A 12618-nucleotide genomic window follows, 5' to 3' on the forward strand; every position below is an offset into this window, starting at 1 on the left:
CCATCACCTCATCTTTCATTATGTCTATCAAAAACAATAGCTTATTATCTAAGACTGTATACTGGCTTTCCAGGCAGCATTAGAATGCAATTATTAGTTTTAAAAGTCAAAAAAGGAATCCCACGAAAAGTTAATGCTCTCGCCGAGAAAGCCAAATATGAAAACCAATGATAAACTAATAGCGAGAAAAAATGAAGTAGCCAGTACACCATATAAAGGCAGTCTTCCAATCAGTAATCCAAAGACGTAGATATAATAATGAACTGAAAACGATATCTCATCAGTAATATAACAATAATATAACAATTTATTTGTGCAGCACAGGTAAATTGTTATATTACTGATGAGATATCGTTTTCACTTCATTATTATATCTACGTCTTTGGATTACTGATTGGAAGACTGCCTTTATATGGTGTACTGGCTACCCTTCATTGTTTTGCTCTCGCTTTATTTAGTTTATCATTGGCAGTTATTAGTTTTGACAAAGCTTAATTTTAAATATTAGCCTTCCAAGTTTTTACTTTGGATAATCTCTCAATTTTATATTAAAGCAATGGTGATGATGCTTTTTATAATACATTGTTTAAGTAACAGATAAAAATTAACACTGTTGTTACTTTTTCCAAAAGCATCAGGAAAAACAAGATAGTACTAAGAATATATTCTGTGTTCAAGCCTGTAATAGCAATTATATAAGATAAACAAATGTGAGTTCAACTATGTGTCATGCTGCAGTCTTTCCTATTTCATAAATAAAATATGCATTAACTACTAGGCATGTAATTTCATATAGAAACCTGCAACTTATAAACACTGAATGGTTTTGTTAAAAAATTATAACTTTTGGTCCAACTTATAAAAAGATATTGTCAATTAACTGTAAAATAAATAAGTATAATGTAGAAAATATAGTTAAATTACCTTTTGAACGCAGTCTACTTGCTTATAGTCAAGTTTCTATTTATGTTGTAACCGAGTATGCTATTGTGTCTTGCTTTATTTTTAAAGGTTTATATAAAAACGAAAATTGTGCTTGTTTACAAAAAGGAAAAAGCAAACATGTTTTAACATTATGTCACTTTCCTTGTAAATAAGGATTGAAGAAAGGAAAAAGGAAAAGTTCTTCATTGGACTTGAATTGATATGCCACTTCAAGGATATATTACTCCAATCCATTTGCTCTGATTGTTCAAGAATGCTATTTGTTTGTAGAAATGACAAAGCAGGGTCAGGATCCTTGAAGAGTTTAACGCAATTTGTAAGGTAAATCTTTACTCTAGCCAGGAACAATACATGTACTTTTATTTGCTTCTTTTTAAGTTCTCTAATAAGTTGAAGGAATTGTTTTCTTTTTTCCATCACTGTTGTTGAGTAGTCATTGTCAAAATGCACAATATGTCCAGTGTATTTAAGTGTTGACTTTGCCCATGCAGTTTAAAGTACCAATTATTTGCCTTGAGATGAAAAAAACGTCACCACTACAAATCTTGGGGAAGAACCAGGTTTTGTAGCAGGTTTATCTAGGGACCAGTGTGCTTTCTCTATTCCAAAAGACAGAGCTTCAATGAGATCTAATGTCTTAGGAAGCCAGGAAGTTAAAAAGGAAATTATTTTGTTACCTTCAGTACTTTCAGGAAGTCCAGATATACAAATAGTATTCATTTGAGATCTATTTTCAAGGTCAACTACTTTAGGTGACAAGATTTTATTTTGCTGCAATAAAAATCCAGTGTTGTTTTCTCCTTCAATCAGCCTTCCATCCATAATATTAAGGGATTCTTCGATGCCAGACACCTGATTTTTCTGTACCTGAAGAGCCTCATTAATTTGTTCCATTTGTTTCGAACAATCTTTCTTAAAATCATTAATTTTTTTGTCCAATCTGTCCATTTTTAATGATATTTTTTGACTATGATAAAAAAGTGACTGAAGCTCTTTTTTACAAGAAGTATCCTGTTGCCTTAGTGTAGCTGTTGTTGCTGTCAGATATAATAAAATAAATAATTTTACACAATTTATGACAGCAAAGCTATTAGATTTTTTTATTTTCTTGAAATAATCCTTTATAACACCAAGAGCTATCAAAATTCACTCGTTTGAATTTTTTAGGATTATTCAAACAAAAAATTTCCTGTCAGAAATATATCTTGTGCTGCAGAGCAGTGAAGAAGTGCTGCTATCCTTGTCTCATGCTGGCCACACCCTAAAGTATGAGTATTTTTGAGAGTCAGGCAAAATACACAAGTCAAATATGTTCTGTCTACCATGCTGTAGTGCAATGCTTATAGGTTAGCAACTACTAAAAGAACAAATGATTGTGACACATCACTGAGCTTCATTGTAGCTGCCTAACTATGTAGGTATATTTGCAGCTTCAAACTATCTTGTTCCTTTGACCACAACCAAGCATTATAATGCCGTTGCAGCTTCCTAACCTGTATTGATTTACCTCTCAAGTCTGGAATTAATTTGGAAAGCTATTGCACCATACCAAGTATTCACAAAAGAAGACTGGTTATAAATGTCCTGCATATTCGCTATGCTACTGATCATACTAGAGCATGGTGTGAGTTTTTCAGAAATCACAGTATGTTCAATGTATACATTCTTATTCAATTTCAAGTCTGCATTGGGGATATTTCAATATGTAATCTTAGAAAACTATCTTTACACAGAGGTCAAAGGGGGTTGTTAAACCATCTTTCTCTCTTCTGGTTTACTAAAATCCTTAATTAGTATCAACCGCAAGAATAACTCAGAATTAGGCATGATTGAAATAACTTCAATTATCAAAGCACAATAAAGGGAAATCTGACCCAGTGGCTTCATTAGCTGCTTAAAATAAGTCAGAAGACTGCAGAATGATTTTACACAGTATTTGGCAGAAATAGTGATCTAAAGCCATTTCTGACAGTATAGTGCATTCTGCACTATGAAGCAAAAAGGAAATAATCATACATTTAATTGCAAACATATATGACTAAAATTCACGATTATTGCTATTAATGGTCTAGACTGCATTCATGGTACGCAGCTTAACTTTTCCAACAATAATTTCATATCTATTCTGTTTCTTTTGGTCTACTATATGCAAAGCTATCTGAATAACAATATTGCAGATTTATGAAATGGTTAAAAACTCCATGTAACCTAGAAGACAATCAGTCCCCCAGATTCACGAATCCTCCGTGTAAGACTAAATAAGTCTTACTTGGAGGCTGCAGTTGAATGGTATGACGTCAGCATGCCATGAATATTCATGAGGGCACACTGACTCAACCGCAAGTCTAACACAGACCGTGTAGGAAAGCAGGGGGCGTGTCCGACTGCCGAGCAGTCTAAATGTCCACGCCCCTGCAAGGGTTTGAAAAGAAAAATGTAAACACAGAAGAGCGAGTCCGCTCAAATGTCCATGCACCCAACACCACACACCCTGACATTATAAACCGCCATCACAGTTATAAAAAGTAAAACATTAATTTTATTTTTTTATATTCCCGAAATAGCTGCCCGTATTTGCACGTGTCTGCGCGGGTGTGCCCATTGCTTAGCTGCAGTTAGCAATCCCAACATGGAAGAGCATAAGAAAGAATGTTTATACAAATCACACCAAATAGCAATAGCGTAATGGTAGAGCATTTGCGCAAAGAGAAGGCATTCACAGTTCTAGTCCCACCCCTCCCCTTCCTACTTATGTTTTAAATCAGTATATGAAATAATACCTGACATAAATGATTAAAATATTACTAAAAAACAGTGAAATGGCCTATGTATCAGTGAACAAAATATATATTTTTAAAGGATCCTGATATATAATTGCCTACAGTTAAGCAGCGCTTTACCCAGAGCAGTATAGTTGCCCGCAGTTTGGTAGCGCTTTACCCAGTGCAATATAGGTGCCTGTAGTTGGGCAGCACTTTACCCAGTGCAATGCAGTTGCCCATAGTTAAGTAGTGCTTCACCCAGTGCAATTGGTTTGCTCGGACATGCGAGCTGTGCCAACCAGTGCAACGTAGGGCAACATGGAGCAACGTAGAGCAAAGCTGCTTAAACACAGCCAAACCCCATAGCCTGTCTGGACAGTATTAAAATAAAATGAATGACAAGGTTCTAACCCATGACTCTGTGCACCATAATCAAAGTACTAAACCACTAAGCCATGATAGCTTAAGAGAAACAGCCACTGTTAACATACATATACTTAGAAATGGTAGATTAACCATTACTAAGCAGGTCTGCAGTCAGCCGAGAATTTTCAAAAATGGTCAATCACAAAAAAGTGTGGGAAATGCGGCATATTTAAGTCCCATAGGTGGGAATACTCACCTTACCTGATTTTAGCTCACATCTGCAGTTAGAATGGCTGGTGCTGGAGAGGATACATGCTTCTGAGCGCAATGTTGGGGCATCGAGGAGTCAAAATACATGGTTTGGCTCCTTGTCCACTGTCATGAGTCAAGACTCCTGCAGGGCCAGTTCCAAGGGATGGAGTACAAAGCAATGGCTTGGAACCAGATAGCTCATGACCTCACCAGTGTCACAGGCATTCCTCAGACTGGTGAGCAGGTCCATCACCACCATGCAGACCTGAAGAGACAGAAGCAGGACCTACTGAACCAATGGATACAGGACGCCCGTGGGATGCAAGATGCCCCACAGCTGAGTAGGTAGCCATGGAATGCAGTATGTAAGAATTGATATTTGATTCTGTATAATGGATAGGTATGTCTCAATATCCCTTAATTTACTTCACAGCTGCAGGTGACCGTGCTGCGAATCAGCAAGCCTATGCAGATAGGCTGCTAAGGCTGCAACACCTGGCAGGTTAGTGATTATTCTGCATGTATTGTTACATAAAATAGGGGAGAGAGCATGAAAGAAAGTGTCATAGTCCAATAGTACAGCCATAAAATGCCCTGAATAAGTCCTCTGCATGTACTGTCATATAAAAAAGTCAGAGAGCCAGAAAAAGAGTATAGTAACCAATTAAGAAAGGTAAAATATGTCTGGAATAATATCTCTGCAGGTACTGTCATATAAAATAAGTGAGCGAGCCTGAAAAAGAGTGTTCTAACCTATTAATAAAGGTATAATATGTTCTGAATATGTCTTCCATATGCACTGTAATATCAAATAAAGGAGAGAGCCTGTGTAAAAGTGTGTAATGTAATTAATAAAGGTATAAAACCTGGAATGTGTCTGTGTCACTTACTTTGAAATGTTGTTGTACCCTTGCATTATACAAATAGTACTTTTTTCATAATTGCTGGCAACCCACAGTTGGGCAGTCCCATCTAAAGTGGGTGATGGAAGTGCTAGTATCTGTGAAGTATATATACAGTCCTCAACAGTCAGTGACTGGTTGACAGGCATAAGTAAATCTGGCACATGAGTAGCTTGTTAATTTGTTCCCCAGAAATGTGAGTGTGCTACAAGAAATGCCGGGTTATGTACAAATTGAACTGAAAATGTCATGTGAATACATCCAGATATGTAGATAACGAAATATAAATAAAAGCAAGAAATATGTACCAGTAACATCTGCATCTTGGACAGTTAGTATGTCAGATATAGGACAGGTATATAATGAACTAGCCTAACCTATTACACAACCTAAAGCATGTTGGTAAGTGTAATAATACATGTAGGGGATATACACCTGCAGTCACTAGGAATGTAGTGTAGACTAAATGTACTTATAAGATGTTAATTGAGGTTTCTTTCCACACCCTACTGTATGTGCATAAACCATGCAATTCCACACCTCATTGGGTAAGTGTAATCTCAAACATTTGTTGGGACATATGTCCTATTGTTCTATAAATATCTGCATTCACTTTGATGCATGTGCCCTGTTCAAACACCACAATCATGGTGGCCTGTTGCTACCAATCATCCCTGCATGCTGCTGGAATGTCCATATGCATGTGTTATGCTTGCTGTTCAACTGTTAGAACCTTGGCGTGTTGGGTTAAAGGGATTATTACTGCATGCTGTTACAGCTAATCTTGAATGCTGTTGTTTATGTTGTAATTAAACACACCTAATCACAGAACGTATGGGAAGGCTGGTCCCAGCGGACCCACCTGTCCCTCCTCAGCTGGTGAGTGCACCTGGCACCAGGAGGTCCCGTGCCCAGCCCGGGCTCCCCTCCTCCATTGGTCCTGTGCCACCTTCGGGTGGAAGCGCTGCAGGGGATGGGGCTCGTCCCGCCCATGCAAGCATGGGCGGAGAAGGGCCACCTGTCACCCTTTGAAGGATCCGGGTTGTGGTGCTTAGGGAGATCCAGCATTCAATCAATGATCCCCTATGCCAGCTCAAGGCAAGAGTGGCACGTCTCATGGGTGAGCCTGCCTGTCCTATGCAGCCCCCAGCACAGCCACCCTCGGGGCTGTGAAGGTGCAGTGGTGACTGCCCAAGGGTGGGGATCTCAGTTCCACTGTTACCATCTGTGGGCTCATGGGCTTGCAATTTCCAAACATCCATCCACGTCAGTTGTGTTCACCCACCCCATGTGTCATACATCACCCTTGTATACATCTTGTTTGTCTTCTCTGTTTACCTCCCCAACCTACCTCCACAAGCATACCTACTTCCTCTACATCACTTTCCACTCTCACCTGAAAAAAAAGGGCAATCTGTACCCACAAAAAAATTACGCCCCATACAGAGCTGCCCATTTCACACACATGTCCGCTGGACATGTAAACTGATAATTATAATTGGCAGTACAACATACTTTGTTGTCCTCACCCTCTCCCAGGGGTGGATGGTTTCAAATTTCACTCCAAATTTATTGCATATGCACAGCTGTTGCTGGTAAAGAAATGGGCAGTTATGGACCTTCCCTACACCCGTCCTGCACATCCCAAGCTTGTTTACCTACTGTCTGTCCCTCTTTGTGCCCCCTTTTTCACCACTTTCCTATCTCCCTATTTTCTTTTCTTTCAAAGAAATTAGCATGGAGGTTAGCGGGAGTAAGCACTTTTAAGCAGTAGTTAGTGGGTTTAAGCGAGTGTGCGCATGTGTGTGCTTAGCTAAGTGTCATGCAAACCCACGCAAACCTGCTTACAACTGCTTAAAAGTGCCTTAGTCACTCTGTGAGGGCACTTGTTCTGCTCAGCAGCAAAATAAAAAGCCTCTACCACTCTCGAACCCCAGACCAGTGACACAATAGAATGCATGAATTACCACTAAGCCACAGCAGATATACAAATAACTTGGTGCTGAAATAAATATATCATGCATTACAATGAGGGAATGTAAATGGAAATTAGGAATGGTATAAAACAAATCCTGTTCTGTGGGTCTTTACCAGCAGTTATGGAATTGCATGACATGACTGTGAAAAGAGAACCAGCCATTCTAGCAGGGAATAATGTTACAGTATCTCCTTACAAACGCCACACAGTATCAGACCAGGATAAACACTGGCAAAGTTGAATAGGGCAGAGGTCAGACTCCCCAACTGTGACTGCTTTACAGGGATGTCCCTTATTCGTAAACAAATGTTAGCTGTGCCCCTCTGAATCACTCTGAAAAGTACTAACATTAGGCAGAAAAGTGGGGAATCACACTTAATGAATAATGTCAATAGGTGAGAGTAGACACTGCTTGCACGTCAAAAAAGGTGTAGTAATACATGTGCTCCGGTTCCCAAGAAAGTCTCAACTGAAATATGTCTGTAATATATTACAGGTGTATTTCACTTATATGTATCTATCACTGAGGCTGTTCAAATATATACCTGAGAGTATCTGAGGGCTGGCAGAGGCAGAAACACACAGGCATATCAGCATTCCTGCTGTTACACACTCTGCAAATAGCTTTGGAAAGAGTTCCACAAGCATGCCCTTATGTAGGAGTACAACACAGAAATATCACAGGATGTAGCCATGTACTGCTAACAACCAACTGTGACAATGCCATTGTGCCAGTGCTGAAAAGACTGGTGTGGTGCACAGACAAAGAATAATAGGCTAACCTCTAGCTACCATCTGGATATGTCCACAGGTGGGAGCTATGCAGATATACTACTTGCCTTGATAGACTAACAGGTACACAGCAACCCTGTATGTTCAGCAAGATAAACCTCACACGATAATAAAAAATGTTCTGTGCAGTTCTGCACCCCTACCCAAAGGTACGACATACCTGTGTATTCAGGCAAAACCAAAGGTGTAGGTAGGCATACTCAGTATTGAAATATGTCCAGTTGTCTTGAGCAGCCTGTGCTAATGTCAACACAAACAAACCACAAACTGTTCAGAAGTGAGTAACTTAATAATTACAGTATAGCAGTTCACAAACAGTGCATGTGCCACAGGAATACATTGCAATAACTACATTTTTATGGCAGTTAATTGTCTAATTCAGAAAGAAAGTACATACTCCCATGTATCCTGTGTTAGCATTTGGAGGGGTGAGTAAATGTCTACACTGAGAAGTGTGTACTGGAAGCAGCAACACTCAGGTTTGAGTACAACATGCATATCACTGGCTACAACCCTAGCTTCAGATAAGAGACATATACCAACCTTCTGACTGACACAACGGTGTCCAGAGCAAACAAGCATGGGCCCCACCTTGGAAAGCTGAAAGGGCTATGCCTACCTAACCTAGCATTATATAGCAGTGGGTTGCAATCACAGTGAATACTGCAATTACCACACAGCAGGCTGCATGCAATTACTTAATGGTGGGCACCAATTGGTGTAGAGGCTGTCACATGCACGTGTGCAGATACCTAGAAAATCAGGCTGTACCTGCTGTCCACGCATGCAATAATATCATTGCAGGAACAGAGAGATAGAGAGTGACAGCAAGAGAGAGACAGAGACACACACAGAGACAGAGGCACAGACAAAAGAGACAGAAACAGAAACAGACAGAGAAAACCCAAGCAAAACAACCAGAAAAAATAAATAAATAAACAACAAAACAGTAACAACAGACGGAGCAGAGAAATACAAAGGTAAGGTATGTAACTCATATGTATGTGCTGGCATGTAGTAGATGTTCCTGAAGAGTAGTCTACACACTGTAAATCATCCATATGTGGCAGCAGTACGTATCTATCTGTATCTGCACATGTGCATAGGGCAAGGGACATACTGCAACTGTTAGTGAAGGGTGGACACATATATGTTGTTGAAGGCTGTTATGTGCATAACATACAGTTTAAATAACCAATTTGGTGCCAAAAATATGAACATTATTATAAGATCCAGATAAAAGATATGAAGAATGCTTTATATAAACATATATTCAGCAAAGGGTATCAACACAATTTTAAATTCTCTATTATTGAACAGATTGACAGTGGTGTATGTGGAGGGAACTGGAAAGTGTATTTAGCTATGATGGAAAGCAAGTAGCAGATATACACAGATGCCACTAGATTTCCAGGCATCAATGATAGTATCAGTATAAAACCTTTCTTAATACTTGAATAAAATGTGTATGTCATGGCAAATGTTTTAGGAGCAACATATATATATATATATATATATATATATATATATATATATATATATATATATATATATATATATATTATATATATTTTTTTATAATACGTAAATTTTAGACATCCAATTATGTTTTCTTTTTGTATTTATTGTATTTTACTATATTTATATATGCATTCGGATTTATTATATATTAGAAAGTACTGTGTGCATAATCAGAAAAACACAATATCTCTTTAAGGTTTTAAATATTTTTTTGGTGCCAAATTGGTTATTTAAACTGTATGAAATCGATGTTATTTTGTTCTGAAGAAGTCTGTATTCAAACAGATGAAAGCGCTCAACTACATGTGTTGGAATTTTATTCAATAAAAGAATTTGCCTGTTCGAGCTGTGCCGTAGATTTATTATCCTGCACCAGATGCCCTATGCAGACTGACTCACAAAACCACAGCTAGACAGTATTGCATACCGCCCACACAGAGGTGACCTCTGCCAGACATACAGAGGTATGTCACACCCATAGCTGTGTGACAACCGCCATGGCAACATATCACAATCCCTCCGGGCTACACCCTCTAGGGCCCTAAACCTCGTCAGCTCACTAAACAGCAAATGCTGGAGGGATAGGTTCCTATCTCAGAGATATGCCATACTCTGGAATAAATCACCTAGCAATAGCAAACAAGGCTCCTCATTAGCAGTTGACATAAATACCCCTGATGATTGTTTGGGAGATAGGTAATACACCCCGTGAATCACCTCTGTGGTTCTGGTTGACAGGGGCAAGTGAAATCAAAGTAAATGTGTGGCAAAAGCCAGGGTAGCATATGGCTAGGCTGCTGTAGGCCCTAGGGCCAATAGCATATTACCTACCTATAACACTATGTACTCACACATGTACTCAATGCAATACCTGCTATGTGAGGTTGAATGAGTGTAACGCTGAATGTGTGTAAGGTCTGTAAAGGTGTGATAGCTTAGTGTGAAGTTGTATCTGACATGGTAGTGTCTGTACTAGCTGTGAGGCCAGCAAAAAATGTGTATGTTATTGCTAGGCAGACATAGTAGTATGACATATGTTGTGACATAGTTCCTTGTTGACGACTGCGGTGTCCCACTGTAGGCTAAAGCAATACATGAATGCTTAGTGAGTGGTACTTCTGGTGAATCCAACTCCCATATGAACTGTAGTAATATCTGAAGCTGTAGGCCTAAACAGCACAGGATGGTGTATGTTCACATTGCTTGGAAACACTGTCTTGTGTGTTTCCCTTAGTCTGCACGGAGTACATACCTCAGGCATAAGGGTTTGTAAGTAGTGGCACACAGTTCTGCATGGTACACATGTAAAGCTCATCTGTGTTGGCATATAGTGGTGTGCTGTATGTTTGTCTGATGTGTGTGTAATTATGCCTGTACCATGCCCTCAATCATATGTGTGTTACAGGGTATACGTGTAATTTCTAGCACCATATATATATATACTCTGCTACAGCAGTATGCCACCTATATTAACAACTGTGCACATATGTTAGGCAGGGGTATGGCATCAATGACTATGGTGGTTTACTGGTACTACTGTAACTGTACTTTACATTCATTGCAATGGATGACATCTTTGTTCGTGCATTAGCGTGATATATACCCCTGAGGCGAGGTTGTGCATTGTGTCACAAACAGTGTGCCGGGTACTGTTGTATAGTGGTTTGATATATAGAGTGCGCCAGGCACTGTTAGTCAGTTATGGCCTGAGAAACACTATGTGGTATTGAACACGTGTATCCTCTGACAGACAAACAGATGGTATATATGGCAGTGAAGTGATATCTGTGGGTAAGAGTGTAAAGGGTGCCACAGGACTCGCTCACACATATTGTTCATTTGTCTTTCAGACTGATGGCCCACCAATGTAATCCTTGTTACACAGCAGCGGAGGAAGAGGTAATCCACCACAGCCTGATGCAGCACTACTCACTGCTGTTTTCCAGAAGCAGCCAGCACAAGCATGAGTGGACTGCACGGTGGCAAGATCTTGTTCGTCGGGTAAATGACATAGACATGGATAACCGGACATATGAGTAGGTACGCCATCACTGCAGTGATTTAATTAGACATGTTTGGTGGCATGTGTCTGATATCCATAGACAACAGCTTGCCACCAGTGGTGAGGTGGCCATACATCCCCCCCTCACCAAAGTGGAGGAACTGCTCCTAAGCATGGTGGCTCCTGGACAACAGCAGCAACTGCCACAGACATGTGTCGTCATGGAGACCGGAGCCACCCAGCATGTTGACATGGAGCGTGCAGGTAACATGCCCTATCTGTAGACTACAGTTACCTGTATTGTTAGATTATGCATACATAAGATGTGTACCATGTGTTTAGCATTTGTGCTGCCTAGAGTTGTGCAATACTGATATTTGGAATATTATCTGTACACCTGTGACTGTCGACTGTTGTTATACTGTAGTTTAGCAAACCCACAGTGGCAATGCCACAGTTGTGGCCACTGACGAACTCTCTCAAATTCTTGTAGGTCCCTCTGGTGTGACAGCAGGGCAGACAATCCATGCTGGTGAGCATGGTGTAACTGCAATATTGGTAATGAAATGTGCATGTCATAGGTGAGGTGTAGGCCATGTACACATAACATACCTACGCATAATGCATGCTGTGCATGTTTGCTGTAAGACATTGCACAGCTCAGTAATGTCAGTAGCTACCTCAATGACATGCAATACACAGAGCCTCAGACACACTTGTGACAACACCGTACTGCACATTGGATAGGCATAGTCACACAGATAACACATGAAGCCATGGTATGTATACCTGTGAGTGATGGTGCACAGGACATTGCAGAGCTGTTAATACTTGCACAGCAATGTTTTGTCCATGTACACATTGTGTTCCAGGCTGTAGCCAATCACTGAACAACTACACACATGCATCAAAGCCATGTATACTGTTATTAACTAGGGAAGTCTAAACTCGCACTGCATGGTCTTGAGCAACACATATTCTGCATGCTGACATGTGTGACGTGACTGTTTGCCTTGTAATACTGTCACCCATTTTCACCCACTATTAAGTATGTGCTGTATTGCTGGTGTGTGTGTGTGTGTGTGTGTGTGTCTGCTG

Source organism: Protopterus annectens, chromosome 4.part0 (genome assembly GCF_019279795.1).
Source record: "Protopterus annectens isolate FY-2018-M chromosome 4.part0, PAN1.0, whole genome shotgun sequence".
In the NCBI taxonomy this organism is placed as follows: domain Eukaryota; kingdom Metazoa; phylum Chordata; order Ceratodontiformes; family Protopteridae; genus Protopterus; species Protopterus annectens.